At 48.7% G+C, this 9,038-nt stretch overlaps 1 pseudogene; it reads left to right on the forward strand.

The window, feature by feature from the left end:
• The first annotated feature begins 577 nt into the window (after positions 1–577).
• LOC146347218 (uncharacterized) lies at positions 578–7,834 on the forward strand (annotated as a pseudogene).
• The last annotated feature ends 1,204 nt before the right edge of the window (positions 7,835–9,038 follow it).

Raw genomic sequence — 9,038 nt, forward strand, 5'->3', positions numbered from 1 at the left:
TTCCACCTCCTCTTCGCTGGCTCTTCTTGATAGCACACCGCCCCTAGAGGAGCTCCTCCCTCCCGCGGCCTCCTCTTCCCCGAGGACACAAGCAACAACATCCGCTTTTCCGGTCGGGGATGAGAACACGGCCACACTGGGTTCAGATGAGACTATCTTGGCACCTCAATTTGCCTGGCTGGGCATGGGGCATGTCAACCCCTGGGGTTGGATGCCTTGGTTTACCCCTCAGGGCTGGCCATTCCCCCCTCTCCCACTGCCTCCAGTCACTCCAGCCCCCGCAGCCAGTACTCCTCAGGCCATCGCTCTGGTCTCAATTCCCAGTTCAACTGCACAAGTAGCCAACCCCCCTATTTCAGTGGGGCTTGGGGCCTCATCCCCCTTGCTGGCATCTGCGGGAGACGCCTCTCTTACACCCACGCAGCCACTCCAGTCCCAGCCACTTAACTTCACTTGTGCCAGCGTTTGGCAGGGACCCGCCGGATCGGTTCAGGACCCCTTGCCCCCCCTGCCACCCCCCCTACCACCACCACAGATGCCCTTGGCTGATCCATGCACTAACCTTGGAAGGGGAGCCATGCCCACGGGTGCTACTTCTTCCCCTATTGGCTTCCACCTGACCGTTGCCACCAGGGAAAAGATTTTGCGGGGAGAATTTATAGATGTCTTCTCCCTGCTCTTTCGGGAGCCCGAGGCCAATGACAAGGATAAGAACCGTGATAGGGAACTAGGGATGTATGAAAGTCACTTACATTTTCACGGATGTGATTCGCAGTGGGGGGGGAAGGCGCTCCGTCCCTCCCCCCGGAATCCTCGACGGGGGAGATGATCCGGTCCTCCCCCCCGGAATCCTGCCTGGCCGGCTCCACTCCAAAGCGGCTCCACTCCGCAGCTGGCCAGTGCCATCCACAGCCGGAGTTCCGGCTGCGGACGGGCTGCTGCGGATGCAAAAAGCGGCTGCCATGCATCCAGCCAGGCTGCCGTGATAGGCTATGTAAGTATTTACGTAGCCTATCACGGCAGGCCCCCCCAAAAAACAGCGTACGCAAATGGCGGCGGCTACGGTGGCTGCCATTTGCGTTCCCTTTTTTCCGCCATTTTAGCCTACGTAAATATTTATGTAGGCTATTACGGTGAAAAAAAGGGGAACGCAAATAGCATAGTGGACGCTATTTTCGTTCCTTTTATTTTTTGCCGTAATAACTTATGTAAATATTTACATAGGCTAAAACGGCGGGGAAAAAGGGAACGCAAATGGCGCCCATTACACTATTTGCATTCCCCTTTTTTCTGCCATAATAGCCTATGTAAATATTTACGTAGGCTAAAACAGCGGAAAAAACGGAACGCAAATGGCAGCCGTCGTAGCGCTGCCATTTGCGTACGCTGTTTTGTTTTTTGTTTTGGCTTGCTGTGATAAGCTACGTAAATACTTATGTAGCCTATCACGGCAAACAGCAGGATGCAAATGGCAGCTGCGGCAGCCGGTCGAAAGACCAGCGGTCGGAGCCGCCGCCGGAGCAGCTGCTGTCGGAACATCCGCCCCAGGTAAGCTTCATCCCAGGGGGGATTCTGCGGGGGGTGGGGGTGGGTGGCCGTTCCGCCACTGGTTTCAGGGGGCCAAATGCCAGTGCATTCGGCCTCACTGAAATCCATGGCGGAATTCTCCACCATCCCTATAGGGAACCTGATCGGAGTAAGGGTCGTAAGGTGCCGCGCACCTGGGCAAACTGGTTAACAGGTTTCTTAATTTATGCTGGCATCCTCCAACAGAGATTCCCTGAGAGGGGTTGGATCCTCACCAAGTATCTGGACATAATATACAGGGCTTACACTGAATATGAAGGGAGCGCATGGCTGGCCTATGATGAGGCCTTCCGCCGGCAGGGCCACCATTGATCCTTCCATGTCCTGGGATCTGAAGAACCAGGACCTTTGGCTCCAATTTATGACCCCTTCCAGGCCAGGCTTTGGCGACAGATCCGAGAGCGGCCACATTCTCGCCAAGCTGTTGCCTGCAATGGCCTCCAGGCCTATTGCAGGTCCAGGGGTTCAGCACCGCTGGCTGTGCTGGGAGTTCAGCTCCAAGGGTTCCTGCTCCCGAAACCCGTGCCGCTTCCATCACGAATGCTCCCTTTGTGGTGGTCAGCACTCCTGCGCCTCCTGTCCAAGAGCCAGAGGTTGGAGGGGTTCCCCAAAGGAAGGCCATAGCAGCAGAAAACAGGGCAGTAGGGATGGCGGAAAATTCCGCCACGGATTTCAGTAAGGCCGAATGCACTGGCATTCGGCCCCTGAAACCTGTGGCGGAATGGCCTCCCACCACCGCTCCCCCGCGGAATCCCCCCAGGACGAAAGCTTACCTGGGGCGGATGTTCCAGCAGCGGCGGCTCCAGTGGCAGCGGCGGTGGCAGCTGGTCTCTCGGCTGGCTACTGCGGACTCAAATGGCGGCCACCACTTACGTAAATACTTACGTAGCCTATCACAGCAAGCAAAAAACAAAAAATCCCAGCATACGCAAATGGCGGCAGCTACGGCGGCTGCCATTTGCGTTCCCTTTTTTTTGCTGTTTTAGCCTACGTAAATATTTACGTAAGCTATTACGGTGCAAAAAGGGGAACGCAAATAGCGTAGTGGGTGCTATTTGCGTTCCTTCCCCCCCCCGCCGTAATAGCTTATGTAAATATTTACATAGGCTAAAACAGCGAAAAAAAGGGAACGCAAATGGTGGCCGCTGTAGCCGCTGCCATTTGCGTACGCGGTGGTTTTTTTCCCGTAAGGCTGCCCAGCGGCCGGATGTCCAGCTGTGGGTGGCCCCGGCCGGCGGCTCCATGGAATCTCCGCGGAGCGGGGCCAGCCGGATCAGGATTTTGGGGGGAGGTGTGGAGTGCCTCCCCCCCACCGTGAATCACCCCATCAAAAAGGTAAGTGATTTTCGTACATCCCTACAGGGCAGTGAGCATCATCCCCCTTCCGAAGGGCCCCAGCCCAGTTAAGATCCTTCCACTCCTTCAACTTTTAGGGCGTTACCCAAACCGGAGGGATGCAATCTACTTGGAACTAGGGATGTACGAAAGTCACTTACCTTTCCGTGGATTATGTTGATGGTCGGGGGGGAGGCGTTCCGTCCTTCCCACCGAAATCCTTGATGGGGGGGAGGCGATCTGTTCCTCCCCCCCAGAATTCTCCACAGCCGGCTGTGCTCCGCAGCAACTCCGCGGAGCAGCCAGCCAGGCCCAGCCAGGCCAGAACTGTCCGCAGCCAGATTTCTGGCCGCAGAGGGCTCTGGGGAAAAAAACAACAACACCCGTGTATGCAAATGGCGGCGGCTACGGCCGCCGCCATTTGCGTTCCTTCTTTTTGGCCACCTTAATCTACATAAATATTTACGTAGACTATGACGGCAAAAATAAAGGGGAATGCAAATAGCATAGCGGGCACTATTTGCATCCCTTTTTGATTCACCGTTTTAGCCTACGTAAATATTTACGTAGGCTAAAATGGCGAATCAAAAAGGGATGCAAATAGCTCCCGCTACGTTATTTGTGTTCCCCTTTATTTTCGATGTCATAGTCTACGTAAATATTTACGTAGACTAAGATGGCCAAAAAGAAGGAATGCAAATTTGCATACGCGGTTTTGTTTTGTTTTTTAAACCCAGCCATGATAGGCTACGTAAACCTTAATGTAGCCTATCACGTCGTGTTTTTGTTTTTTTTAAAACCCAGCCATGATAGGCTACGTAAATCTTTACGTAGCCTATCACATCGTGTTTTTTTTTTGAACTTCGCTTGTAGGGTGGTTGCCCCCGGGCGGGCCTTCCTGAGACGGCTCTGCTGGGCAATGCGGGGTCTTCAACTCCCGCATCATCGCACTAGAGTCACCTCCCCCATGCGCATGGACCTGCAGGTATGGCTTAAATTCCTGAGGGAATTTAATGGCATCTCCTTCTGGAGGCATGAGTTGCTTCTTCGAGCCGACCTGCAGATTCATTCGGATGCCGCCAGCACCTTCGGTTTTGGTCTAATATGGCAGGAGCGGTGGTGCCTTGGCCAATGGCCAGAAAACTAGGCTGCCGCTGGTATTTGTCAGGACCTCACCTTCCTGGAATTCTTCCCCGTTTATGTGGCAGTGCACATTTGGGCTGACCTGATGGCCAATTTAGTTGCCCTCTTTTGGTGCGACAACATGGCCGTTGTGCACGTCATTAATACATTGTCCTCCAGAAACCAGAGGGTCATGGTTTTAGTTAGAGCATTTACCCTCCAATGCCTACGCCACAACATCTGGTTCCGCACCCGCCATGTACTGGGTATGGGGAACCCAATTGCCAATGCTTTGTCATGAAACCAGATCGACAGGTTCCGTGTATTAGCCCCGTGGGCACGTCCGCTACCAGACCCCTTGCCAGCCGGATTATGGGAGATTGGCGTTCTCAAGTTGAACACGCTATCCTGAATTCTATAGCCTCCAGCACTAGAGCTGCCTACGAGAGAGCAGGTGGGAGTTTCGTGCCCTCAGGAGTTTCACAAGCAATAGGCTTGTGACTCCTGTGGCAGCTAGGATGGGCAAAACCTGAAAGAGATTAGGGATGGTGTGCATGCAGAGGCACCTTATGGTGACAGGTGACACCTGAGGCCCCCCGAACAGGTTGTGCAGCTCGGCGGGGGGATAAGGGTTGCCTGGGAGACCAACCCTCCTCACTCACCCAGGTGTTGTGTGGCACCGGGTTGGGGGTGACATGGGAACGTCTACCTCCCCCAGAAGGGGCAGTCTGGAGGGATGGTGAGACCACTGCCACCCCTCAGGCAGATGTGTTTTTGCCCAAGAAGTGCCAGCTAGCCGCTGACACAGTTAGATGCCCGTCCTAGTTACCCTTTTGTAGGTATTTCAATAAATGTGGCCCAATTTTCAACCCAAGCTTGTTGTCTGCGTCTTCTTTAACCCATCTCTGCTCGCAATTCCACTATCTGTTAATGTATTCTAAGAAAAGCAAAGCAAACATAGCTCACAAATATTGAAGTAGACCTTGGCTTTCCCCCTTTGACTGAGGGCACAGTCTGGCCAAATATAGGGTTGTATGAGACTTCCATTTATGTTCACATATCATACAGCTATGTCCTGTTTGGAACTGTGAATGCAAGCAGGAGGGCTTTTATTGAGAAAAGCTCTCATTTTCCTGAACTTGCATTCACGTTCAAAAAATGTGCACTTTTAAAAATGCACACTTCCCCCAAAATGTGTACGTGGGGAAAGTATGCATTTGCGTGCGGTCTTCTTCTTTTTTTTTAAGTGCATGTTCTTCATCCAAAATGTACACTTTTCCCCCCATAGAGGGGGAAATCAAACATGGGACATGAGGCAAGATGAGCTTCAAGGTGGTGTCTGGAGAATCTTGATCACTGTGAAAATCACTTGTTTGCCCATCCCTAGCCAAGTATCATTGATTTTAGTGGGAGAAATTTAAGAACATGAAATAAACAGGGCTTAAAAGTGCTTAGATATGGCTGAATTGTGTTCTTTGAAATTTCCATTTACATGTAAATGCATAGTATCGAAGTATCTCCTGTACACATTCTATTTTCCTTAATTAAAGGCAAAACCCATCATGCAAGAAAAGAAATTACCTCACCTAATGGATATTCAGTCTAGTATAAAGTGAATTCAACGTCAAGGATTACTATTTTTCCTCAGAAGAAATTTAAAAAGCAAACAAACCCAAAATTAGTCCTGAAAAATAAAGAAAAGAAGAAGGGGGAGAAAACTAAGCTGTCAGGATTTTGTTCAAGAAATGTTCCGAGGAGGAGAGGGGAATTTTGAAGGTTTACTCTGGCAGAGGTACAGACAGACATAGATTTTCTACTTCTGCTTGTTACACCACTACGAGTATGGTATAGCTAGTATGTGGGAGCAGAATTTAAGTATTCCAAGTAATTAAATGTGTGCTATAGTAGATAAAATAAAGGGAGGAGAATGCAGAAACATGAACAAGCTGGAACAGTGTGAGAGTGCTTCTAAGCAATGTCTTCATGATGAACTGTGACCCAGATATGGATTTCACTTTACAGTTTTGTGTAAGAGCCAAAAGACAACGAGGTGAAAAATTCATTAGAGTTATCACCAAAGAGACTAAGGTTCATGTGTAGGCTGAACTGAAGGCCAAATCTCCTCACCAACCATGTATATGCCAAGTCTAAAGTAGTTAACTGATCCACCAGGGTATAGCCTTTCTGTAAAGGGATACCAGACACTAGGAGGCATTGCTTCTTCTGCAAGCTATTTCTTCTGTAATAGGCTGCGTGAGTGTCAATTTTTAAACGGTGAATTTAAGAGGAGGAAAAACATGTTGTATTTATACCCCACCATATGGCCCAATGGAGTGGCTTACAAAGGAATATTCAACAAAAATCTAATAATACTAATACTAATACTAATACTAATAAATACTCCTAATAATAAAATTTACAATAAAGGAACACTACCGTTAATTCTGTAACAAAAAGCTAACATGAACACTATAAAACAGCATTACAGAAGCAGATATAATACCTCCCAATTTGTGGATACTCCTAACCAGGGGTGGGCAGAAGGTAGATCTCCAGATGTTTTGGACTTCAAGTCCCATAACCCCTGCCAACATGGCCAGTGATTAGGAATTCTGGAAGTTATAGTTGAAAGCATCTGGAGATCTACTTTCTGCCCACTCCTGCTCTAAACAATAATGTTGCATGACACAATGGGTTGGATTCAGGATCTGCCTTCTGCAAGAATAAGCGACCTTCCATGAGAGGAAGAGTGCCGTTTGTGGAAGATCCCTCCATCCGATTTTGGGGGATTCCCCCTCCTGCCCCCCAGTTTGCCCCTTTCAGCAGGTTCTCCTGACTCTCTATATAGCATTTTCAGGGGTGAAGGGGCTGCCATGGGAAGGTGGGGATGGTGAAGTCCACTTCTGCCAATGCAGCTGATCCAGCATAAACCTGGACCCAACACTTTGTATATGTAACAAGATGTGCACATGTTGTATTTGTGCGCCTGTATGGTGTCACATACATGGCTGTGTTGATGAATAGTGTACATATGACTGTGTGTGTAACAAATATGTTATCATAAGTGTCAGGAACTTGGTGGATGCTGATAAATACCTCAAAGTCTTAAGAGTGTATGTGACACCATGTGAAATAGCAGAGATTTTTGTATCGTGAAACTGCTTTTCCACATTTACGTTGGTTACCTAGGGCATTTCTACACCAGCCTAAAATCCTGCATTTAAAATGGGGCTTTCTGCTTCTGTTTTAAATGCAGGATCACCACTGACTCCTTTCACATGTGCTTCCCCCCCCCACTTCTCCCCATATCTGAGTCTTCCATTATCTTCCATTGATCTCACTCCTCTTCTTGCCACTTTAACTCTTTTCATGGAGGAAACTGAAGCTGAATACAACGGGGTAATTTGATAGTTCATTATCTGCAATCTATTTAAAAACAGAACAAAGGGCATTTAGTGCAGGGGGGTCACCGCAGGGTCACGGCGTCATGTAAAGAGCCGGCAAACTTCTGTGAAGGAGCAATCTCAATCTCAGGATAAAAGCACCATGTGATGAAGCCGCCAGTAACTGTCCTTTAACTGTAAATGATGGAAATGGGTATAACATGGTGACATTTTCTGCAGGCCCTTAGTTGGCTGTGATTTGGGCTTCTTCAAATCTTAACTTCCATCTATTTTTCATCCCAGTTCTGGACAGTATAAGGAACTATGCCAGTTTTAAGGCTTCAAGGAATGATGCAGTTCCACATCTCAGGAAAGTCCCCATGCCTGGGAACATAGGAGCTGTGTAGTATCAGCTTGAGGATTTCATTTGGTCTGCGTTTAGACATGAACCAGTTCAATTCATACTTCCCAAACTAATGTGCAGATTGGGACACAGTTATCCTTCTGATTCTACAATTCTCCAAATTTTGCGATGTGGGTTTCAGCTTTAAAAATGTACCAAAATATGTGTTTTACCATGAAAGAAATATAAAAATATATATGAATTTTCATGAGGACTCCCACACAACTCCCCCTGCAGATTAATGCAGAAGCAGGAAGGAAAAGACTTATTTGACATGTGAAACTGACATGGACTGAAAATTGTCTGATCCTGATCCATAGATCCCCACTCTGACCAATCTTGAGGAAGATCACTCTGTTGCTCTCTCTTACACACGCACACACGCACACACACACACACCTCAGCAAGGTTCATTTATATTTTATATACTCTCTATAAGCCCTCCCCATAGATTTCCCTTCTTATGGCTCTTCATTTTTAAAATCAGTCTGGGACTGGATAGCCTTTCAAACACAAGACACCTCCAAGTAAAGGAATATCCTCTGTAAAGTAGGGCACATGGCCACCCTATCAATGGGATTGCAGAGGATGGAGGCATTGTGGGAGCACCTGAAAGATGACAGGAAATGCCAGTCAGATGTGGTTTTATCAGGGGAGATCTCTAAAGGGGTATGTCGTGGATACCCTAGCTCGAGCCACATATTATGGCCTCTTTCAAATTCTATGATGATGGAGGAGGAGGAGGAGGAGGAGAGCAGTTACAGCAGCTGGAGTTTTGGAAGAGTGTTGAATACTGTGATTGCAGTAGTGAGAACATGACAGAACACAGGAACCACTGACATACAGGATGTCACAGGTAGCTGAGCAGGATGGGCTGTGGCTTGTAGTACAGTACATGCTTTATGTGCAAACATTACTACTCCTGGCATCTCCAGCTAGAGCTAGGGAAAGAACCCTGCCTAAAACCCTGGACAGCCCCTGCCAATGAGTGTAGACAGTACTGAGCTAGATGGACCAATATCTGACTCAGTACAAGGCAGCTTCCTGTGTTCCTAGACCTAGAGTGAATTTCTACAGCCCACTATTGACATCCAGACCACGGGTAATATCCAATAGGGGCTGTGCGCACATGGCCAGCCCCACCAGGCCCCAGTCTGCACATGACCCGCCCCGCCCGCCCAGGTTCGCACAGGGATGCGATATAGCGC

The sequence above is a fragment of the Heloderma suspectum genome, chromosome 4 (genome assembly GCF_057233095.1).
Source record: "Heloderma suspectum isolate Gila_16-S chromosome 4, 16-S_ref, whole genome shotgun sequence".
NCBI lineage: Eukaryota > Metazoa > Chordata > Lepidosauria > Squamata > Helodermatidae > Heloderma > Heloderma suspectum.